General features: G+C 42.6%; 1 protein-coding gene across 3 annotated transcripts in view; it reads right to left on the reverse strand.

Annotated features, from left to right (window-relative positions):
• The window catches only part of LZTS2 (leucine zipper tumor suppressor 2), a 75,640-nt gene that overhangs the window by 19,882 nt on the left and 30,137 nt on the right, over positions 1-25,621 (reverse strand). Inside the window, exons 2-3 of one of the 3 annotated variants that reach the window (XM_081956437.1) lie at positions 11,450-11,519; positions 9,680-9,759 (exon numbers count right to left, since the gene is read on the reverse strand). The gene's annotated coding sequence lies outside the window, so the exon portion shown is untranslated. Of the gene's footprint in view, positions 1-6,786; positions 9,642-9,679; positions 9,760-11,449; positions 11,520-25,621 lie in introns of those variants that run through there. The other 2 variants (XM_081956436.1, XM_081956438.1) reach the window with 2 other exon arrangements.

Here is a 25,621-nt window from a genome sequence, read left to right on the forward strand (position 1 = left end):
GCATTTTATTCTTTTAATATCAGAAGTCAAGAATCTCTTTCCAGATCAATTACATAAATACATACATGTATTATACATAAAAATTAAGTCTGGGAGAACCCAAATTTCTGATTGTCAAAAATGTCATATAGCATGACATGTAGAAAGCCTGATATCCTTCTAGTCATATACCATATTTTTCAAAGTATAAGATGCACCAGAGTATAAGGTTTTGAAGAGGCAAATTTTTAAAAAAGGTTTTGCACTCTGCAAACCTCGCGAAAGTGGGCCCGTTTTTCCCCCAAAAGGAGCATGAATAGCCTTTAGGAGGCTTGTAGAGTGCTGGGGGAGGGGGGGGGGAACAATTTTAAAAGGCCCATTTTTCACTCATTCTTGCCCTCCCCAGCCCCCTCTTAAAAGCTCTGCACAGTAATTTTGGGGAAGGGGGCGGGGTTTCAGGAGGCAAAAAATACTGTATTTAATGTACAAGATGCACCCAGTATGTAACAGGTTACAAAATAAATAATACAATAAAGGAGGGGGGGAAGTATTCAGAGCCACAATGATAATCAGGTATTCTCACTAGATTCAAGGCATTTTCTAAGTGATCCTGAATAGTTTTTCATGGGCATGTATGACTACAGTTGGCAGCCTGTTTTGTGGGTTCTGCATTGTTAGAACTGTAATTTTGCATGCTAATCAGAAGTAATTTTAAAGGCCATTCATGTGTTCTACCACATCCTTCCCCAGCCAGAAGCCATCTAGTTAGACTGGACATACAAAGAGGCCAGCATGAGTTAATAAGCTGGGGTAGTGGAATCAAAACACCAATGCCATCTCTGTTCTGACTCCAAGGAGCTCATATTTACAGCCTATGGCCCAAATCTTATCTCAAAGATTCTGTGGACAGACTTTATTTATGTCCAGAATCTGATCAATTGCAAAATTTTGCAAAATGCAAAAATAATGTTTACTTCCCTAGTTAAACTTATATATTCCCTTGCAATTTGTTATTACCTCCTGTACAACACATCCATCGTTTTGTGTTTTTAAGCACCAAAGTTACAACACATTTTTCCACACTAAATGTATTAAGCATTAACCATCTCAATTCAAAGACACTGGCACTGTCACAGTAAGATGCTCCGTGAAGAAGTATAAAGCAGAGGTTATACAAAGCGTCCACACAATGGGATAAAATGGCATGGAGAAGCTAAAAAAACACATTAAATCTCAGACTAAAAACAAGCTGCAGGAATGGAATAAATCCCTTGAAGAGCAGTTCCTCACCAGGACAGGTTTTGTAATAGCTGCAGATATGCAGAGCTAATGAATTATGATCACTGTGAGTCAGTGAATGCTGGCTAGATGTGAAACAGCAGCCCACCCAGAAAAGCACCTACTGTATACCAATCAGGGACATAATTCAAAAGGGACATAATTAAGTTAACTTGGCAGGGAATCTCCACATGTGTTTGAGATAAGGTAATGAAAACAATAATTCTCCTCCTTTCATTGAATGGTCCGTGTTTATGCGTTTGTAGCAGTGGAGGATGGGATTTTTTGTCCTGCCGTGATTTGCAATAGCATAGGAAAACAACTTCTGCTTCCAGGCAGATGATTTCACAAGACTCTGCCACTTTTAATTCATTCCATTCTGCTCCAGTGATGTTCTAATCCAAAGTGAACAGGGATGATTCTATCTGCAAAAATATGTCACAGAGAATGCAGAAAATCAGGAGACCAGTAGCCTGTTTTCTACCATTGAAATGTATAAAATTTCTTAGTCAGAAAAAATGCTACCAGATGCCTTCTGATTTTTTGCTACCATAATCTAACAAGTTCTTCTACATAGGTTTGCAGGAGTCTTCCATTTCAAACAAAGTTGGTTATGAGATTCTGTAAATACACAGTGAAGAAGAGTAAGCCCAAACGTGTTCGATCATATTAGTGTCTTTTCAGTAACTTCATATCCCACAGCTCTACAGTAAATCAGGGAGCACACTCGGATTAATGCCCAGAAAGAGACTACTTCGAACTGTGGTCTCATTTTCTTCACATTCCAGGACTCAACAAGGCCACATCTCTGGGGAAAACCTCAAGCACCAGTTGAAAAGGATAAATTAGATGCCTGGTGGAGATTATTCTTATTGCTCCTCCACCAAACTGATAGGGGACATGATTGAGGTGTATAAAATTACGCATGGTGTGGACAGAGTGGACAAGAAGAAGCTGTTTTCCCCTTCCCAGAATACTAGAACCAGAGGTCATTCTGAAATTGAATTCTGGCACAAATTCAGCACAGACAAGAGGCAATACTGTTTTACATAATGTGTAATTAAACTCTGAAATTCACTACCACAATATGTGATGTTGGCTACCAGATTGGCTGGCTTCCAAAAAAAGTTTGGACCAATTAACAGTAATCATGGGGATGGCTATTAGCCTTGATGGCCGTGTGACTGCCTCTGAAGGCCATGTCCCGATAGATCAGCAGGCCTTTTGTGACACTGTTGGAACAGACTACTGGATCAGATGGGTCAGGGGTGTTTGATCCAGCAACACACAGTATCTGCTCTTGCGTACCACCAGCCTTGTGATGAATTCAGGGCCATTCAGGCAGCAGAGTAGAAAGTATTTGCACAGTTGCTAATTTGTATCTGCAGCCCAATTTCTAATGCAAGCACACATAATAAATCATGTGAGGAGCAGAACACCAGCTCATAGTTAAAGTGTCACACAAGGTCATCACCGTACCCCCAACTCCCAAAATTTGAATTTGCATGGCTTAAAGCTAAAAATAAGAAAAGCAAACCTAGGACATTCCCATTTCCACCAGCCACATTTCTGTGATGCATGCCAAGCCTGCAAATTCATCTAACACTTTCTTTTTGGGTAAATACAATATGCAAATATTTTCGAGAGAGAAATACGTTTTGTACTTTTTGAATAAACGTTCCAAAGCCATCTTAACAGCTTAATTTATGAGCTGGGCATTATTATCAACCTCCCAATTTGTTTGTCTATATATATTTGTTAAAATAAAGAGGATATATGAACCGTTAAAATGAGAACCTATTATCCTGCAGAATAATTAGATATATCTGATACTGCTTTGGATACAGTGTGAGGCCAATTTTTAAAAATGTGTTAGGAACAACAACAGCTTAAGCCATCCCTGCTCAGCACTATATAGTACACGTTTACATAATATTTAATCTGACAACCCAAAAAACTATACAGAGCTATAATCCTTACCAGCCATAACAGAGTAAAAAAATTAGCATTTATATAAAAGTTTAGAATGCTGTAAATGCTGCACACTTATTATTTATGGAATGGTGATGCACACAAGGAACTTGAGCAAGTAATGGCATGCCTGAAAGTGTTATGGGGATCTGTGCACAGGAAGCATTTGAACTGAGGACTTTTCCAAGTCAACAAGATAGACATATTTTACTATATATTCTTGGACAAACCTCTGAATAACTAAGGAAACCCAAATCGTTATATACAAGCAAACAAGTCAACTATAGTATCAGGTCAGCAATTACATTTTAACTGGCCCATATTTAGAAATTTAACAGCCAACAAAGTGTAGCAATAAAGGTATTCCACAAAGATAAGGGAGACCCCCGTTCAAGTCCATCCTTAAGTCACGGACGTTCGCTGGTCGACTTAGGGCTAGTCACACTCATCCCAAGTTGCCTCACAGGGTTGTTGTTGTTGTGGAGAACATTTGAGGAGGAAATGCTATGTGTAGTGCGTGAACTCCTGTACAAAGGCTAGCATATAAATTTAAAAAGAAAAATTTTAAAAGGTTCCTTGGCATTGAAGCTACAGAGTTGCAAGACACGTGCAACACATAAAAAGGTCATGATCCCAGAGAACAAACGAAAATCTGCCACCTATCTATGTCTTATAGGGATCTAGCAATCCACAGCAGAAAGCAGAGATCTCCACGTTAAAAAAAAATATGCTCCACTGGGAAAACCAAGGAAAGGAATCTTCCTAGTTACCACTTGTAGTTTTAGGACCTGCATATTTCCAAGTTTCAATCCACATCATCCCCAGAAATCCAGTCTGGCTGTTACACATCAGTGCCTTTGTCATCGTGTTTTGAAATCAAATATACCACCTACATGGCAAATAAAGGCTTAACAAAACCATCCAAAGAGCTTCGTACTTCTGCTCCGAAGCATCGGCCTTCAACTCTGGGTGAACAAGGCACTGCGGGGAAGAGAAGGAGGAGGGATCAAGGGGTTATACCCACCCTTCCCCCACCAGTTTCAGTTCAAAGCACAGAGAGCAGGGAGGCATCTGCTGAAGCCATCATGCTCATCCAGACGAAAGCTGGGAAACAAAGAATGCGATCAGAGCAGGCAGCCCCTTAGTGAACTTCCACAATCCTCTCCGGCTATGTTGGATGAGCCTTCCCAAGAAGAGTCTGCTTTATTCTTTGCATGCACGGATGAACCAATCATCAACGATTCCCTACATGCATGCTACCCTGGAGCTCTGTACAGACTTCACGGCTCTTCGGTACTTTTACCACCGTCTTCAACTGGCCAGCACATAGGCTGGGAGAAGATTACTAATAGCACAGCTTTTCCCGTTCCCTCCAATCCCTATGGGACCAATTGTGCCTGTGCCAAAATGTCTTAGCAGCTTATTTGGAGAATGAAGCAAGGATTCACAAACCTATTCCAAAAAGAAGGAAGTTGGCCGTAGCAGCAGAACTTCACCAAGTAATTCTAAGGTTCAGGCAGGTCTTCAAACAGCATTAAACTCTCACACAAAAACAATCAACCATCCAATTGTATGAGATACAATGCCTGCTTACTGGGATGTTTCCAGTCCAAGGGCTCCTTGCATTAACAACTGAAAGGGATGAACAGGCACTGCATTTTCTCGGAAAAGATTTTTTTTTTTTACCATCACCCCCAAAGTAGTGGGAAAATTTCCATCATATGGAGCAAGGCCACATTGTGATAAAGGGAGACTTGCACAGTAAAATCCATTGTCTAGAAGCTGTTTGTTCTCACTCCTCCTAATTATTTCTCTCAGAGGGTACAGAAGGGCCCCTTGTTACTTCTCATCTACTGAGCAGGGAACAACAGACTATCACAATGTGTGTTTCTAGACAAGATGAAGATATTTCTGCTCACTTATGTTGTTTACAAGATACAAGCCATTATCTGTCAGTGTAACTTATTTGAGTTGTCGCATAGATAAAATGTGGAGGTGAACCCATGTGCATTATCATGAGGTTGGTTTGTTTTTTTTAAATGGAAAGATAAGATATCCCACATTCTGACAAATACCTTTCTGCCAGAGCTAAACATAGCAAGGAGAATGGCATTAGATGCAGAACTCATGAATAAAAATGTGCCTATGAAGGCTGAGACAATCAATGCTGCACACACCTTCCAAAACAAATAATAGAAACACATTAAATAACCCCAATTGCCTTCAGCCACAGCCTTTATTAAAGGTTTCCATTCCAGCCTTTTTAAAGGACTCCCAGTTCAGTTCATTACAATCGCTGACTTCTAACCCCAGTATCACTTTTGCACAGACAGACAGTCTAACTCCCAGTATCACTTTTGCACAGAAAACTTTCTCATTAGCCTCTCCCGTGTGTGTTTATCTTTTGCCAAAAGCAGCATGCACCATTTATCCATCCTGCATTTCTTGTTCTCAAGTATTTTGCACAATCACATACTGTAGTCCAGGGGTCTCCAACCTTGGCAACTTTAAGCCTGGCGGACTTCAACTCCTAGAATTCCCCAGCCAGGGGAATTCTAGGAGTTGAAGTCCGCCAGGCTTAAAGTTGCCAAGGTTGGAGACCCCTGGCTGTAGTCTAACAAATCTGCTTGGGGATTTTATTCTACAGAATCCTGGTATCAAGAGACCCCCGGACAAGCCACTCTGGCTATTAATACCACTCCAAAGGCCCTGCAAGTGCTCCCAATGCTCTTTAGGTACACAAAGGAGCAACAGACTGACTGGCATCTAGCCCACCTCAGCCCACCTTAGTTCACAAAAGCCCAGGGCAGGGGAACTGGAGAGATGCTAGGAGAGTTTCCTGCCACAGCCTGTTGGCGATCATTAATTGTTGCTGCTGATACACATTCTGAGCAACAACGAGGTGAGGGTTAGCGTGGGCCATGTTTCCCTAAGTGAAGTTAAGGAGAGAGGCGGAGTAGGCCCCTTTCGAGAGGCTGACCAGCCGAGGGGAACGCGGCACCTTCTCCCACACCACAAGCCAGATGGGAAAGCACCTCCTCCGCCTTATTACGGCAAGGTAGTAGAGGAAGCCGAAGGCAAAGCACCCGAAGACAAAGCTAAGTATCCCTCTCTTTCTGTTTTTTTCCACCGGGAAGCCTGGTCTTCGATGGCGACGGGAGTTTCAGACCCTACAACCTTGGCACTCGTCACCCCGGGGCCAGAAGAGAGCAAACACCACGCAGAAATCTCAGCGGGACAAGGCAGTGAACTGGACGAACCGGGATGGAAGGCGAACCGGGGGGGGGGTGCAAAACCGACTCGGAACAGCCACCCAGGAGAGGCTGCCAACGGAAGAAGCGCCCAAACAAGTCTCCAATCGCACTCTGGGCAAGCCTTGGCACCCGGATCGCCCCAACTATTTAAAAGGGGGGAAGGGGAGAAAGTCGGCGCGGGCTCTGCTCTTACTGAGCCTAAAACACACTCCCCCCCCCGTCCGCTTCCATAAAGCGGATCGCCCCCTGACCGACCCCTTTCCCCCCTGCCCCCCGTCCCGCCCCCCGGTTCCCAGCCCCACACCTCGCGGGGCCGCCTCCATGGTGCCGGTCGGCCGCTCCGAACACAGTTCCAGCCGGATCAGTCCCGCGGCTTCTCGACAAGTTTGAAGAGGCTCCTCCCCTCGTCCGCCCGGGACTCCTGGTGCCTGGATTTCCCCTCCCCTGCGCTGGTCCGGCCCCGCTTTCCTTCGCCTCCTCTTCCTCCCGCCCCCCCCCCCACCCCGCCCGCAAGCAGGCATCCAAATCTTACGGCGCAGCAGCCCAAGCGCAAGGTCGGGCGCCATCCGTGGGCTGCCTTTGCACGAGCCTGCTTTGTATCCAGACCCCATGAACGGGCGGCCTACTGAAAACGTACTATCTTGGGAGCTCCCCTTGAGACTTAATAATATCCAGCATCCGGGCAGATAATATATATAGGCCCTGCACCGAAGCCCTCCATCGCTATTCCCTCTAATTTCACCAGCTCTTGCTTTTGATACCGATTATCTGATCAAGTCCCACAGGTTCCTGGTGTCATGCTAAGATCTGCCACAGCTATATCTTTGTCACTATATTTTTTTTAATATTTCTGTCTGGCAAGAATATCCGTCCCCAAGTCAGAATACACCTTCAGCAAGCCATGGCAAAGGCAGCTTTCAAGTTTGTGTTCAGGGATATATGCATTCACATCCTCTTTTCTGTGCAATTACTAATCAATTTAAGGGATCATCATCGCCACGACCATAGCAACAAGTTTAAGAGTTTCAATAGATCCAGATAAAAAAGTTGGGCATAGTTCTGAAAGTATTGAAATATTTTTAATTATAGAACTTCTGTTAAATTTCTCCCTCACAGTCTGTGCTCTTCTCTGACTAACATTAAAGAATAATTCTGATGCTTTTGGGACCTGTTCGATGGGGATGATAAGAAGGCTATTCTCTGCATTTTTGATATAAGGTATAAATGAGTGTTATATTCTGGTGTATTTCATGGATTACAGACCCCACTCACTTCCTATTGTACAACACAATAAACAGGTTTAGGCTGGTAATGCCACACAAAAGATTCACATCTTTATTCTGTCTGATTTTTCTCACGAAAGAAGGATAAGCGCCACTCTCAAATTTTACTTTGCTAATAAGGGTCCCTTGCATAAAATTTATTCTTGAACTTAGTCAAAATCTATTATTCTTCATTAGATGTATCAGCCTTATAACCAACTGGAACTTTATATGCCTTCCCTTATATCACCAATTTTAAAAAGTTTAATTGACACGCAATAAAACAAAAAAAATCTGTTTTCCTTGATCTTTTTATGGCTTAATTTCAAAAAACAGACCTGATCACAATGCTAAAAGTGTACATCTAGTAAGAGTTCATTTTATGAATCCAAGTCCTCCACATCATAATTGTATTAGATCTGCTTCTCTTGTCATTAAAAAGCAGTTAGAAATCAACACCTTTATCTTACATCTATTTCACACTCTATACTATCTTTTCCAAATCATTTGCAGTAATTTAAAATCAAGTAATTAGTTATGACTTAATTTTTTCATTAAATATGTTTATTGTTTTTTATTGTTGCTGTTTTCGTGCCTTCGAGTCAGAGTTGATTCCTGACAAGCGCCTGGACTAGTCCCTGCAATTTTCTCTGGAAGATATTTTGAAGTGGTTTGCCATTACCATGGCCTTTCTAAGGTTGAGAGACAGTGACTGGCCCAAAGTCACCTAACTGGCTTTGTGCCTTAGGTGTGACTAGAACTCATGATGTCCTGGTTTGCAAGTTGGTGTCTTAATCATAATACCCAACTGCCTTTCTTAGTCTGCCTTTCGGTCCAGTGGAGATTCTTACAAAATGATTTACAGGACGAAAATACATATAATATTAACATAATACATAAAGACTGATAAAATGCAATGAACAAGTGACATTGGACAAAATACAAGAGGGTATTAATTTCATCTGACACCAGAGTTCTCGAAAAATCAGAACATTTTCAACCAGGAGAAATCATTCCATGTTGTTAAAAGCAGAGGAAATGCACTACCCCCAGAAAAAAAAACATTAATTTCTCTTGCATGCTGAAAAATACTTTCTAGAGTAAAATTTCATGTGATTATTTTTTTACATATAATAATGGTGGACAACCTTTTGTAGCAGGAAATTGAATTAGTGAGCACTACAATGATGAAACTAGAAGGGATTATGCTATTTTTCCCTCCCCTCTCCCATTGTCGGGTGGTGTGTGCGTGCGTGCGTGTGTATGTGTGTGTGTAAAAAGTAAATAAGTACATTTAACCTATTGAAAACTTGGAGCACCTATTTTACTGCTTCTTTGATAAAAAAGACAGGAAATTGTCTCACTTTTATTCAGCAGTTTTCTGCTGAATGTTAAGCTACAAATGAGTTACAGTAACTGTCAGTAAAAAAACTTGCAATAAAATATATTGTAAAATGCCAGCTGTCTAGTCTAGATTCTGCAAAAAATTGAATTTTGTCACAATCTTTAGTCTAACATGAGAAAGCATATGTTTATAGCTTCCTTCCAGTTTAATGATCTGTAAAGGAAAGCTCTAATATATCTGTGGAACATTCCCCAGGAACAATATCCTACTAATTTCAATTATGTGAAGCAGTTTGGGTTTATAGACATTTACAAAGCATATATTAACATCCTCCATGGGACTACTAAGCATGCCCATTAAACATGCACGGAACACGAGACATAAGCGGAAAGTTGGTTCAATCAACATACAGCTTGCTATCTCTCTCACAGTCTCATGTCTCCATAAATAAAATGGAAGTGCCAGCATCCGACTTCACGAGACTTTTACAGGAATGAATGAGTTCTAAGATCCCAAATGGTAAAACATATTTTTAAAAACTTCCTATGTGTGTGCCTTATTTTGGTTCGATAAATGTTTTAAAAGCTCACTGGTTTTAAGAAGACCCCAAATTCTCTCCTCTTGCTTCAGTGTTAGATAAAAAATCACTCATGGGTGTGCATAGTTTATCCTTGAAAATTAAAAATGGGGGGGGAGAGGAGGAGGAAGAAAGCAGGAGGAGAAAGTTTTCAATATTTTTTATTATCACAAGAAACTCAGAAGAACTTGGTGTTAAAAGAAAACATCTCCAGCTCACTCAGTTCAGGACGCCATCTTACACCTGATCATTCCATTTCATTCCATCTAAGTCATTGACGTGTCCTGTCCTATCCAGCCTCAAGCTCTCTCCAGCTTTTATACCTTTCTCTACCAGAGGCAGTTTGTTCCAGTTATGCCAGGCTTTTAGCAGGCAGGTTAGGATGACTGCTCATTGCTGCCTGATCTCATTTACACAATTGCAATGACAGCACTGGTTGTCGCAAAACAGGGACCCATACGCAAGAAGCTACTTGCTCTTGTACTGACATTTGCAGGCTATCCTTTCTGCAGATGTGAATGTCCCATTCCTCAAGTTTTGCTGAATCCTTCTGCATGCTGTACATCTCTTCTCCAATTTACCTTCACTACAAAGAATCTGCTTTTAAATTCCCTGACAGCTTTTTCTCTTTTAACCACAAGAGGGCAGCATTAAATTGGATATTTTCATAGGTATGTGCGTTTGATTTTATACACACTGCCTAGTCAGTGTGATCACACAAGATTATTTAATTTGTTTGAAACTTTGGCACTTTAAGTCAAATAATATTCATATGTACATCTCTAATATTTTAGAAATGACAACAGGTGGCAGGAATCTTGTGGATAAAGCATTTTTCCCATTGGGGCATTTCTGTTTAAGCATCCCTTTGACATACAAGGAGAAATAGAACTCTGAAGGCACAGTATAAATGTTTCAAGTGCGACATAGACAAGACTGGCTAATCTCAAAAAATAAGCAGGATTGGATCTGGTTAATACTTATGTGGGAAACTAAAAGGGGAAAAAACTGGGGCTATAACTTAGACTGAGAAGTTAAAAACCAACCTGGAAAAAGGCAATGAAGAAACACTCACACTGTTGCTAAGAAAACAGATCCAGATGTTCTTTGGACATTAAGTTCAACACCAAGTTATTATTAAGCCCTTGAAGGTATGAGCTGAATACATAATTTTTAGTCAATGTTTGCTGGTGATACATTTTTCTTTATCCTTCCCCAATTTAAACAACTGCACAAATTAGTTTTTCCTTGTTTATCACCTAAATCCTTGTCACATGGCTTAGCCCAGTTCACATGAATGAAAATGGTTCCTTCTGTCATTTCTGATATCTATTTAAATGTCTGGCAACTGTCAACACTTCCTTTATTCCATTCCCTTGAGCTAAAATAACCATTTCCTCTTTCTGTATGTGATTGATCCTCCATATCTTTTGTCATCTTGGAACTTGCAGTTCCAAGTTCCTAAACCCCTTACAGTTTTTCAATATATATTTTTAATTGCAAGAAGTTGAAGCATTTATGAGTTTGGAAATCTTTGGTACCAAACTAAGCATGTAGTAGTTCCTTGTTGACTGTACATAAAGAACTATATATCAAACATGATTTTAATTAATTTGCAAAAGTCTGACTCCCACGCTTCCCCAACTTTACGACCTTTGGATGTGCTGTATTACAGTTGCAATAATTTCCTGGCAGCAACACTGACTGGGCTGATTAGAATTCAGAGAGTTGCCACCCAAAGCATTTGTGGGAATCATTCTGATATGGTTGCTTTAGACGTTACCTTCTGTTCATCCACTACAGGCAGGTGAGAAGAGTCCACTGGCCTTCAATGATGTGAAAAGGGGAGCCTCCTGCAAATAAAATAAATAAAAGAGAAAGAGTAAAACACAGTTAAACACTCTTTAGAAGTTGAACATTCTGGTTTTGCATACAATATACACAGTTTGTGATAGAAGGTTACAGTATATTATAATACTATTTTCTAAAACAATAGAACAAGCAGATGTCAAGAGATTTATCAACAGCAAAATATCTAAGAAGTGGTTTTTCAAATAATTTTGCCACTTTGCTGTCTTCCAAAAGTGTTGGATTATAGCTTCCAACATTCCCAATCCAAGTAGTAATGACATGTGACAACTTTTAATTGTTCCGAGCTTACTAAAAATCAACTTCATCAAATGGAAATGATGGTAAAAAAGGGAGGAACAAAACCTCTTTAATTCTGTTTTTGTCTTGGTTTCATCACCTACTTTTTGGAATGCAGCTCTACCCCTTACCGACTTTTCATTTGAAGGCATCATTAATTTTTGTGCCTCTGCGGTAAAATTAAAAAAAACCAAATGATTTGATGAAAACAATATTCCTGGTTCAAATCAGAATTCCCTCTTTACTCATCAATATTTGCTGAAAGCATGAGGAAAAGGCAGGTTTTTTACAGCTCTCTTAAAAGTTGCTTGATTGCAAGAATGAAAAGACACTGAAAGAATTTTAATTCAATTGGCATGAACTGGGACTGAGTTTGCATCCTGTGACATCGTATTAATCTCTGCCTCCTCTTAGAAAGCAGGCACATGCCCCTGTCTCTCTTGCTTAAACCTGGAATCTGGGAATGAAGCAAGGAAGTAAATCAGGTAGGTTTTTTTCTAGATGTAATAATTCACAGTGCTGGTGATTAATGTTAAAGACCAGCATGGCATAAGATCAGGTTAGTTCAGTGAAAACTTTTCCCCAAGAACATCTGCCTGTCCCACACTTTCTCACAGGGAGGCCATGCTCCAGGTTCCTTCTTTTAAATCTTGTCATATTTTGGGACTTAGGATGCCTGTCTTCTCTGTGGTTCTCCCTGCTCTCTGGAATTATCTTTCCCCACCCCCATATACAACAGGCCAGAATTCTTCTCACCTCTAGGAAAGCTCTGAAGACTTAACCTTGTTTATAATGGACTGTGAAAATAACCTTGAGAAACAGAAGGAAGAGGGGAAGACAGGCTCCTCTTGTTCCTCAAGATGATTTTCACAGATACTGGAGTCAGTTATGTGGGAGTGCCCTTGTGATTGTTCTACTGCAGGGGTGTCCAAACTTGGGAACTTTAAGACTTGTGGACTTCAACTCCCAGAATTCCCCAGCCAGCCATGCTGGTTGGGGAATTCTGGGAGTTGAAGTCCACAAGTCTTAAAGTTCCCAAGTTTGGACACTCCTGCCTAAAGTATTCTCAGATCACAGGTAGTCATTGACTCACAGCAGTTCATTTAGTGACCATTCAAAGTTACAACAACCCAGAGATTTTGGGCTCAAGTGTGGTCATAAGTCAAGGACTACCCATATTATACGGGAAAATATGAGTACAACTTGCTCTTCGATGCTTTGCCTAAAAATCATGTAAATCATCCTTCCTCAATTTTTTGCTAGCTGAGAATTCTTGACCTTGTCCATGGCTGGCTGGGGAATTCTGGGAGTTGAAGTCCACAAGTCTTAAAATTCTCGAGTTTGGACACCCGTTCTACTGTGTGCTTGGTCGCCATTTTACAATTTGTATATTATATATAGTTTATTTGTTGTTAGATGACTTTGGGTTTTGTTTTTGGTTTTTCTTTTGGATTTATTGTGTTAACCATCCCAAGTCACATTCTCTGACTTGGAAAGCCTTATAAATCATGAAATAAATAAGAAATAAAATAAATACTGAGGAAGTTTAGCTTGACACCACAATAGTTGCAAGTGAATGCTGAAACGCATGGGCAGGCAATGAAAGGCCTCTGAGTTAAATGGGGGATTCACGTTTGCTAGAGCTGCCTAAGCGGAGACTGAAAGTCACTGGAAGATCAACAACTCTTAGCGTTTTCAATGTTTCTGTGTCCCCTGGAGCTGTTCACCATCATCTGCTCAAGAAAGGTACAGAAAGACTGGCTCACAGAGAAGGTAAGATATGTCCACACCTCAGCCTTTTGATGGCTAATGGCTGTAATAAAATTGAAATCAAAACCTGTAGCTCCTCTAAGAAAGAAAGCCTGCCCGCCCATCCTGCTTCAGACTTTGGCATTTACGTCGACTTTTGATGTTATAAATAAGCCCAGCCCACCAATCCCTTCTGTGTCTGGAGCAGCAATGTGATTGGCCCAGCAGGGTGCCTGGAAATTCACCGAACAATCTTGCTCCATGATAGACATTTTGGGGTGGGTGGTGGATGGGGGGGTGGAGAGAAAGTAAGCGAGAAACAAGGGCGAGGCCATTCTTGAAAAGCAGAAACACCCTTTCAATGAATGTAAGTGGAATTCAAGAGGCAAGTGTCTCCAAATCGTGCTTAATATCTCACATACCTAGGAGGCAAAATGAATTGACAAGTTTCAGCCGGGTCAATTTCATAGGGCTGTTGAGAGCATCAAATATAAAATACTTTATACTCTAAAAAAGTCATAGGAATTATGAAGACTCCCCAAACACTTTAGTATTTCTTAATTCAGATTTTTTCAATTCTATTAGGAAAAAATACCATCTCTTCCTCTTCTTATTTCATTTTGGTATGTACAATTTTGTTTACATTTTTTGGGTAGTAAACGATAAAATAATCAGAAAGGTTAAGCCTTGTCTTTTAGCTTATGTGGGTGTCTCTGTGTGTTCTTTCTTAGCCTGAGGACGAGTTTTATTTTCACAACACACATTTTTACCCCTTAAAACAGGAGTTTCCAACTTGGCAACTTTAAGACTTATGGACTTCAACTCCCAGAATTCCTCTGCCAGCATAGTATAGTTGGCTGAGGAATTCTGGGAGTTGGAGTCCACAAGTCTTTAAAAGCCTTAAAGTTGCCAAGTTTGCAGATCCCTGCCTTAAAACATTCACGCATCTCAAAAAGCAATCAGATCTGAACATTTTGGCCCAGCAACTTTGGGGGCTCTGAGCTCTGAGGGAAGCAAACAAGCTGAGGAGCTGTCTGAGCATCTGTCTAACTCTACCTTGCAAGCTATAATATTTAAAAAGATTTTAAAGGAGTGTAGGAAGTTATCACCCAGCCCTCCCCCAGAAAAATGAAATATCCTAGGAAATATTGAAAAGACAGAATATTTCTCTGGATGTGAAAAGAAACATGTTTCAAAAAGACAAGGTAACTCTCCCTGCAGCTTCCTGCCCCCACCTTTTGTCCATGAGCCTTTAAAGCCTGAGCCAGTCCCTTTACATAATAAAAGAGTTCTCCCCTTCAGCTCCAGGGGGATGGGAATGAAGGCATGATAATATAAGCCTTTACTCAACTGACCACATGGCATCTGAACTCAACCAAACCTGGATTCAAAACTCAGCCTAGAGGGTTGCCCTTGCATGGGCCCATGTGAATCTGACAACCAATCAGAATACATTTCTTACACAGGAACAGGAAACAGATAGGTGGGGCCGAACAGATTATAAAAAGCCTAGCAAGCCCCTTCCCTTCCTTTTTTTTCCTTCTCTCTTCTTCTTCATCCAACATTGAAGCATGTGATCACTTTTTCTGTTCAGGACTCAACCCATGTGGTCCTGTCCACCATTAAAACCATCTTTCCAAGCAGCCTCCATGTCTCCAGTGTCTTTTTCCCCACTTGGAGCCAAACCCAGAAGGACATTTCTTCCAACAATTGGCACCCCACAGATGGGACTCCAAGCTAAGCTAACCAATGGATATGGCCCAGGTAAGCCTCCCATGCCAGCACAGACCCCATTGAGTCTGTGTGGACTTTATCTTGGCCTTAACCATTTGGATGTAGGTTTTAAAGGGGTTTTGAGTTTGAGTTCAAAGGCTGCCTGGAAAGAAGGTGAGTACCTCTAAATTTTAATTCTCTAACAATTTAATTTTAAAGCGTGGGAAATGTGTGTATGCCTGCATGTGTGTGACTAGTGTGTGTGAAAATGGATGGAAAAGTGAATGATTTTTTTGTTGTTGTTGCTGTTTTTGTCCTGTGAGAGAAAAAAAGCAAATGCCCATTGTGCGTAGAGGAAAAGAGGAGGTGTGTATACCCGCTGACGACAGGACCCCTCCTGGGTAGCTGTGCTGCTGGTCCTCCCGAGTCTCTCCCCAAGACTTGAAAACTGTTAGAAAAGTCCCTGCGTGTAAGGGCACGAAAGAAAGTTCCTGCGGTGAGGAACGCGAAAAGACCCTCCGAAGGGCACGAAGAAAAGTCCCTCTGAAGGGCGCGAATAGTCCCTCCGAAGGGTGAGAAAAAAGTCCCTTTAAAAGGGCGCGAAATGTCCTCTCAGGACACGAAATTGAAGCGGGGAATACGAAGTGGCAAGCCCGGCTAGGACGAAGTGAGCCCCACATCTGAGCAGGGTCATGGGAAGCGGTAGCTCGCAGGTGGCCATGGAAACCCCCCTAGGGGAGCTGTTGGGGGCCTGGGGCGAAAAGGCAGATGCCTGTCCTGGCCGGAATGAAAAAAAAGCAAAAGCAAAACAGATATGTAGAAAAATGGGCTTTGCTGAAAGATGATACAGGAAAAACTAATTTGGCTACATAAAAGGTATTTAAAAGAAAAGGGAAAATGTTGGGATTTCTCTTTTTTTTCTTGTTTGTCTCTTTCTCTGTTTTCTATGCAATCACGTGGTTTGTTTGTTAAGATTTGTGCCTTCCCTAATTTAACAGATTTGTGCTGGGAATGACTAGGATGTGTAAACCTGAGAGTTCTCTTTTCCCCCCCTCTTATTTTCTCCTTGTCCTTGTGTAAATGTGTGTCTAAGTCTTTGTGCAACCTCAAGGTAATTGTAACTATAAAATGTCTCCTATCCAAAAAGACAAGAATTTTAAAGTGTAAGTGTTCAAAGAAAGGAAAGAGTAAACTGGCAGAAATTGCCTTTACTCAGTTTGTTGGGCCCAGAAAACTAAGTGAAGGTGGGGGGAGTCTTTACTTTGTGTCTGTTTGGCCAGCAGAAACAGAGTAAAGAGAAGGTTTTATTTCCTTCCTTCCCTATACCTTAAAGTAACAACCCAGGAAATGTTTTAAGTTCATTTGCAAGAAAAGTTTCATCTTTGCATTTATTGTGTGTTTAAATGATTTCACCTGTTCATTTCTTTCCTGAAGCATGTGAATTCAGACCCCATTTCTCATCTGTGATATCCCCATAATGTTACCAATTTATCTGTTTAGTAAATGGTTTTATTTTTCAAACTCTGCCTGCAAGCTATCTACCCCCCCCCCCATGTCCCTCCCTTACCTCTAATCCTCCAACAATGTCTTTTCTGTGGGGGGGGGGGACCTTGTTCTCATGTCTTTCAGCCCTGCACAGATGAGCAGAGCACATGGATCCAGATGCCTCTAGAGGAGACCCTCCATCCATTTGAGCCAGGACTTGGGTTTGGATCTAGTCCTCCACTGAATGTCCAGCAACCAGAGTGAAGCCCAACTCACCAGCCTTACCACCAAACCAAGCATGCCACCCTAGCAGACATGAAAGAACCCTGAAGGAGATGAAGAAGTAATGACCAAAAGACTCTCTTCTATCACCAGAAGACAGCTGTAAAGACTATGGGGAGAGGGTGAAAATTGATTGTAAAGTTTTCTTTCTTTGCCTCCTTCACAGAAATTTATTGTAAGGTTTTCTTTCTTGTCTCATTTATATTGTAATCAGTTTAATGTACTCATGTAAGAATTGCATTTGAGAGTGGTTGGCACAGCAAGTTCTGAACACCTTAGATTTCTGTCTAGTGGGAGGGAAATTCATCCAAAATGTCTGTATTTTATGTATTATAGAAGTAGCTATACAGAGAGAGAGAGAGAGAGAGAGAGAGAGAGAGAGAGAGAGAGAGAGAGAGAGAGAGAGAGAGAGAGAGAGAGAGAGAGAAACCCCATTCAGAATTAGATTGAAAGTATCTCCGCCACTTTACCTCCACACAAGCTTCTCTAGGTTGATTTTTGCCCTTGTTAATCCCATGGGGGAGGGGAAGTTCCCCTCAGGAAATTCCCCCACTTGAAGAGCTAGCAGAGAGGATCTCCCAAAAACCCAAGCCCTCACTGTGACAAAGAAAAAAACACACTGCCCAGTAAAGCAGAATATGTTGCACTGGTAGTCTCAGGAGTGGGAATCCCAGGGCTCATTGTGTGTAATTTAAAAAAATACTAAATAGTCTGGATTGCACACTAGCTAATCTCAATTTGGCCTCACTAAAATAAGAGCTAGGGCAGGTTCAAGAACCATCCCATGGAAATGGGCAGCCTGTAGTTCTTTAAAAGGCAGAACCATGGCTGTGAAGGATTTTTGGGACTTGTGGTTGCTTGTAACCTGTCTGGAAGTTCACAGAAAGTGATATCAAACATCTGAAAATAATTGGCATAGAAAATTGGATACTGTAAATTTATTTCCAAATCTTTTACCCTGGCAGCTAGACCTTCATGGTTGAAAGCTCTCTGGGAGCCACTGAAGGGATCCTTCTGCTGTCTCTCTCAATGCCTTTCCATCAGAAAAAATTAAGTTTCCTTGATATGACCAATTTTGATCTTTTGTCAAGAACATGTGCGTTCCACTCACATGTTTTGAAAAAAAAAGGAGGGATTGTAAGAAGTTATCACCCAGCCCTCCCCCAGAAAAATGAAATATCCTAGGAAATATTGAAAAGGCAGAGTATTTCTCTGGATGTGAAAAGAAACATGTTTCAAAAAGACAAGGTAACTCTCCCTGCAGCTTCCTGCCCCCACCTTTTGTCCATGAGCCATTAAAGCCTGAGCTAGTCCACTTTACATAATAAAGAGTTCTCCCCATCAGCTCCAGGGGGATGGGAATGAAGGCATGGTAATATAAGCCTTTACTCAACTGAACACATGGCATCTGAGAACTCAACCAAACCTGGATTCAAAACTCAGCCTAGAGCAGTGCTTCTCAATTATTTTCTGTCATGCCCCCCCTAGGAAGAAGAAAACATTTTGCGCCCCCCCGCGCGACTGTAAATAGTATTATTTGTCTATAAAATTGTTATAAGTACACCTCTGCATAACACTGTATCCTTGTTAACATATAAGAGAATAAAAAAAGAAAGAAATGTGGATCAATTTACAACAAAGAATAGCTTTATTAACTGTAGCAGAAAAGATTTAAAGGAGCACAGGATTTAAAGGAACACAATATTAAAAAAAACTTTAACCTGCAAAACAAAAATATATAAAATAATTTGAGCTGAGCCCCCCTTTATGGAGCCTCGCGCCCCCCCTGGGGGGCCCGCCCCACTATTTGAGAAGCACTGGCCTAGAGGGTTGCCCTTGCACGGGCCCATGGGAGTCTGGCAACCAATCAGAATACATTTCTTACACAGGAACAGGAAACAGATAGGTGGGGCAGAACAGATTATAAAAAGCCCTGCAAGCCCTTCTTCAGCCCTTCCTTTGCCTCCTCTCTCCTTCTCCACCAACATTGAAGCATGTGATCACCTTTTCTGTTCAGGACTCAAGCCATGCGGTCCTGTCCACCATTAAAACCATCTTTCCAAGCAGCCTCCATGACTCCAGTGTCTTTTTCCCCACTTGGAGCCAAACCCAGAAGGACATTTCTTCCAACAGGGGCAAGTCACAAACGAACCACTTTTGGACACATACCAAGCAGACAAACTTTTTATTAGCTTGCAGACCAGCGCAGCAAAGTGATCTAATAGTTTTGGAGCATTTTGAGTTTTTGAAGTCACCTTTCTTAAATATTTAAAACACCACATTTATTGGAGCTTAGGCCCATCTAATGCAGGTCTAGACTGATCTTAAATAAAAAAATACTTTAGCTGACCACAAGAGTTCCTTATTATTTATAGATAGTGGATTTGGCTTTCAGACAGCCCAATCACATGCTCACGTAATCAGAAATTTCACATTTCCACATCCAAATAACTGCTGTTTGCCAAAAGAGGATATACTTTGCGCTGAAGTACTGCTCTCAGCTCATGTGTGTTTCTGCCTATTTCTAACAAACGTTCAACCTCAAGTCCACTTTTGAAAGTCCGCCTTAGAAGAATTTCTCCCCCTCACATTTTAATTAAACTTAAAATATGACCGTGTGCTGTCCAACTTCCCTAACTCTTGCACCAACATACAAAATTTTGAATTTGTAAATTCAGCCTTTCTCAATCCACAGCTGATAGTGGAATACATTTTACAACATCTGAGTTGTATTAATATTTTTATTGTTCCAGTCCTAGTGAATTACTATATGCTTCCACAATACTATTTTTCTCCTTAACATCCCACAATAACCCTCCTTTTCGTCAAGATGGGGAAGCCAAAATGTATCCATACTTTAAGTTGGTATGCTATCTATAACTGGAATTTTTGGTATCTTCCAGGATCAGCAGTCTCCAAATTTCCGAATTATTTCCTTGCATTCATTTTCCTTTTTTTCTTTCAATTTTTAACTAAGTGAGACTGCCCCTCCCCAAAAACAAAAATAAAAGAAGACAGAAAATTCAAAGCTTCAATACCCTAAAAACTGACATTAAATAACAATATAGGTATTTTTAAGACAGAGACAACAGGTCATTTAAGCACTAGTCCCCCAACCCTTCAGTCGGGAACCAACAGGATAATGTTGAGCTATATGTCTACTCTCAAATTGGCATGAAGATGAAATACAAAGCATTGAGGGCAGCTTATGTTTCTGAGAAGAAATATGAGACAAATGCATCAATAACCATTATAGAAATAACAAATAAATAGTAAAACAATCCAAACATTTTAACTGAACAACTTTCCTCTGGACTTTGTTTCTGAGCAAGTCTTAGCAAAGTGAGTTCCACATAAAAGGTGTCACTTTGAACAGGTCACTGATTACTTTGTATTTTGGTTCCATGATGCATTCAATTCAATTACAGTTCTTCCTTGAAGGTTATATAAACCTAAAATAACTCAGAATGGGAGAGGGCAGCTAGTGCTTTCCAGGCCTCTCTTTCTAGCTAAATAGTCCAAATCATTTCATACAGCTATTTATATATACTGTCTGGCCAATGATCAAGGTAGTTTATAATGACATAACGTACATGCAGACCATCCTCAAATAGACAGTCAAAACCAAATAAAGTGAGTCTCATCCGAAAACAAATCCTACCCACTATCTACCCAATGCCTGACAGAACAGGATAGTCTTCACAGCCATTAAGAAGGTTGGGGTTTTTACAAGCCTTAGGCATGTTGCTATTCACCCATTCACTTCATGTGGGGTATGCTTGAACATCCCCTCTTGGGAAGATTGGAAAAGGTCAAATCTAATGAGGAGAGATAGACTTGAAAGAACCCATGAGCTGAGCTGGGCAATGTGGCACTGTTTATAGGTCAACAGCAGCACTTTTAATCATGCTTAGAAATTAACTGGCAATCAATGCAGCAAATGGACCACTGATGCTATACAGGTAGTCTCCACTGAACAATGACGATCGAGACCAGCAACTTCATTGCTAAGCGACACCGGTCTTCATCTGCAGCTCCAACAGAAGGCAGGGGGGAAAACAAGTTATACACCTGCTCATTCATTTAAGAGAAAAGTTCCCATAACCAAAACCAAATTCAGTATTAACTACCATTGCCTAAATTACCAAGAAGCAACATCTCTGTCTTTCTAGATTTTAATCATCATTAATCTATAATTATAGATTTATATAAAGGCATTATTATCTTTGCAGTGTTATTTTTAATGTATTCATTAGAAAAGATAATAAAAATGAAACTGCAAACATAATCTCCAACACAGAATTTGTCTTTTATACAGCAGCCATGTGCTTATTCTTTTGTGTAATTAATGTTACTTTTAATATGGATTTTTATCACATTATCCCAAAACAAACATTAAATTAACCAGCTCCTAACTTCCTAGAGCGCCTCATGAGCCCCCTAAAAATATTGATGTTACAATAGCTATTTTTTAAAAAATGTGCGCCGAACTCGGTAGTAATGCCGGCAGCCACCCACCACTAGTTATCAGACAAAAATGTTCTTCTAAGTATATCATTTGAAGGATATTTTGGATTGTTCTTTTGCTGAAGTAACCAACCTATTTTCAGTTTCAACTTCTTTCCTAACTGTGGGATATTAGCCCTGACGACCAAGATAACTGCCAGGACTGCTCCAATAGCTGGTCAGTTCTGAGCATTACAAACCAATGGATGACTGCGATAACTGTGAAAGCAATGGATAACTGTGAAAGGGATCTTGGAGTCCTAGTGGACAACCATTTAAATATGAGCCAGCAGTGTGCAGCAGCTGCCAAAAAAGCCAACACAGTTATAGGCTGCATCAACAGAGGGATAGAATCAAGATCACGTGAAGTGTTAATACCACTTTATAATGCCTTGGTAAGGCCACACTTGGAATACTGCATTCAGTTTTGGTCGCCACGATGTAAAAAAGATGTGGAGACTCTAGAAAGAGTGCAGAGAAGAGCAACAAAGATGATTAGGGGACTGGAGACTAAAACATATGAAGAACGGTTGCAGGAACTAGGTATGTCTAGTTTAATGAAAAGAAGGACTAGGGGAGACATGATAGCAGTGTTCCAATATCTCAGGGGTTGCCACAAAGAAGAGGGAGTCAAACTATTCTCCAAGGCACCTGAGGGTAGAACAAGAAGCAATGGGTGGAAACTAATCAAGGAGAGAAGCAACTTAGAACTGAGGAGAAAATTCCTGACAGTTAGAACAATTAATCAGTGGAACAGCTTGCCTCCAGAAGTTGTGAATGCCCCAACGCTGGAAGTCTTTAAGAAGATGTTGGATCGCTATTTGTCTGAAACGGTATAGGATTTCCTGCCTAGGCAGGGGGTTGGACTAGAAGACCTCCAAGGTCCCTTCCAACTCTACTATTGTATTGTATTGTATTGTATTGTACTGCAAACAGTAGTTGAAAAATTTAGCTGACACTGGAGCAGTTGTCCACAGGTGCACAGTGTAGCAATGTTTATAAAATAGTGAAATGCATGGTAGAGGTGTGAAAAAGAGCGTTGGTCCTTACCTGAACGCTTCTTTTCGGTGGTAAAGGTGGGAGGGACTACAGCCGGGTTTGATACAGCCTGATTGGTCCAAAGACTGAGGGATTTTTCTTTAAGTATCCTCCTTTTCCTCCTGGCTCCCAGTTCCCGAGGTTGCATGGAAAAGCTGATATTTATATGTAAGGAAATAACCGTGGAAAACAATACACAGAACACAACAGCAACAGCTATAAACCGCAATTAATGATCACCCTGACCCCTCTATACTTTGGGCGGGAAAGTAGTCCCTCCCACCTTTACCACCGAAAAGAAGCGTTCAGGTAAGGACCAACGCTCTTTTTCCGGTGGTTTCGGTGGGAGGGACTACAGCCGGGACATACCCAAGCTACGTCCCAGGGTGGGTAGAACTCAACGGGGGAGGGGGGTCGCCACTTGTTGGAGCACCCTACGGCCGAAGGCCGCATCCCCCGAGGCGAAATGATCAAGGCGATAGTGCCTGACAAAGGGAGAGGGTGAGGCCCAGGTGGCCGCCCTACAAATATCCTCCAATGGAGCTCTAGTCGCCCAGGCGGCAGTGGTGGCCGCGCTCCTAGTAGAGTGGGCCGTTATACCCTGAGGGGGAGTCAGGTGAGATGCCTGATATGCTTCCGAAATTGCCTGCCGGACCCACCTGCCGATGGTGGCAGAGGACACCCTAGCCCCCAGGGTCCCTGGTAGGAAGGACAGAAATAAGGCTTCCGACCGTCTAAAGGAGGAGGTGCGCCTGAGATAAATGCGCAGAGCCCTCCTGACATCTAAACGATGCCAACTGATCTCCCTCTCGTGGACAGGAGCCGGACAAAAATTAGGCAATATGACCTCTTGAGATCGGTGAAACATGGAATTGACTTTTGGTAGGAAAGCCGGATCCAGTCTAAGGACGACCCTATCTTGGTGGAACTGACACAAGTCTTCCTTGGACGACAAGGCGCCTAGTTCGGAGATGCGCCTGGCCGAAGTGACGGCCACCAGAAAAACTACCTTCAGGGTAAGGAATCTGAGATGTATTGTTCTCAGGGGCTCAAAGGGGGCCCCAGTCATTGCCCTAAGAACTAGCCCCAAGTCCCAAGTGGGGAACCTATGCACCGGGGGGGGCAAAGATTAGCAGCGCCCTTGAGGAACCTCTTTACCAATGCTGACTGAGTCAGAGAACCAGCCCCCACCCCCGAAAGAATGGAAGACAGGGCCGCTGTCTGCCTCTTTAACGTATTGTGGGACAGCCCGCGATCTAGCCCGTGTTGTAGGAATTCCAGGACCTCTGCGACCGAGGCCGAGGTCGGGTCAATGCTAAACCTCCCACACCAGGAAGCAAACGCCGACCACGTTGAGTTGTAAATACGCGTGGTCGAGGGGCGTCTAGAAGCTTCGATGGTAGATATTACTTTGGCTGAAAGGTTAGCGCCCCTTAGGAGGCTCCGCTCAATAGCCAAGCGGTCAGCTGGAGCCACTGGGGCTCCGGATGGTACAGGACCCCTTGGAATAAGGTTACCTCCCCCTGGGGAATCCTCCAATGGGGAGCTACGGACAGTTGGACAAGGTCCGCAAACCACGGGCGTCGTGGCCAAAACAGGGCTATCAGAATGACTAGGGCCCTCTCCAAAACAATTTTCCTCAGGGTGCCCTGGATCAAGGGAATGGGAGGAAAGGCATAAAGGAGGCCGGGAGGCCACTGGCACCGCAGGGCGTCCGTGTTCTCCGCATATCGAGCTGGGAAGTGGGAAAAGAAGCAGGGGAGCTGAGCGTTGCTCGGACTGGCAAAAAGGTCCACCAGAGGGGTCCCGAATCGGAGGCAAATCTTGTGAAATATGGCCGGGTCGAGCTGCCACTCGCCGTGATCCACGGTCGCTCGACTCAGCCAGTCCGCCTGGTGGTTGGCAATGCCCGAGATGTGTTCTGAGACGATCGAGGTCAGATTCTTCTCTGCCCACCTGCCCAGCTTTCGTGCCTCCAGCCATAGACTTTTGGAGTGTGTCCCCCCTTGATGGTTTATGTGCGCTTTCGCTGCCACATTGTCCGTCAAGAGGAGGACGTGACGGTTGTGGATGTAGTCCCGGAAATGAAGGAGGGCCAGGCGGGCCGCCTTGAGTTCCAGCCAATTGATGTTGTGGCGCAGGTCGGACTTGGACCAACGTCCCTGCGCCAGGCTGGACTCCATCACCGCGCCCCAGCCGAACAGGCTCGCGTCTGTTGTTATGGTAACTCTGTCCGGTTCCCAGAACTCGGCCCCGCGATTCAAGGTTGGGTTCAACCACCACTTCAGAGACCACCGAAGCTCCGGCGGAATCCGAATGGGCCGCGGAGAGTTGCTGAGTAATTGCCTCTGGAATGGGATTAGAGTCCACTGCAGTGTTCTGGAATGGAGGCGTGCCCACGGGATGATTCCGATGCAGGATACCATCTTGCCTAACAGTTGTGCCAAAGTCAAGATGGAAACGGACCGTCTTGAGTGAACGAGGCGGGCGAGTTTCTGAAGGCTTAATAGCCGGTCTGGAGAGAGTCGGACCAGACCCGCCCTTGAGTCTATTACTGTGCCTAAGTGAAGGATAGTTGTTGAAGGAGACAGGTGGCTCTTGGGAAAGTTGATGGAAAAGCCTAGGTCTTGTAGGAACTGAATGGTGATCTGTACATCCCTCGCTGCTTGAGACTGGGACTGGGCGAGGATGAGAACGTTGTCGAGGTAGCAATGGAGTCTCACCGGTCTCGAGCGAAGGTGAGCCGCCATTGCTGCCAGGACCTTCGTGAAGGTGCGGGGAGCTGATGCTAACCCGAAGGGGAGAGCCCTGTACTGGAAGTGCTGCCCCCCGTGTGAGAATCGGAGAAACTTTCGATGGGACGGCCGAATTGGAATATGTAAGTACGCTTCGGTTAAGTCTATGGATGCCATGAAATCTCCTCGTCTGATGCCGAGGAGGATTGACTTGAGCGAAGACATCTTGAAGCGCCGGTATACTAGGTAAGAGTTGAGGCGCTTCAAGTCTAAGATCGCTCTCCATCCCCCGGAGCTCT

This window comes from Natrix helvetica, assembly GCF_964273705.1.
Source record: "Natrix helvetica genome assembly, chromosome: 5".
NCBI lineage: Eukaryota > Metazoa > Chordata > Lepidosauria > Squamata > Natricidae > Natrix > Natrix helvetica.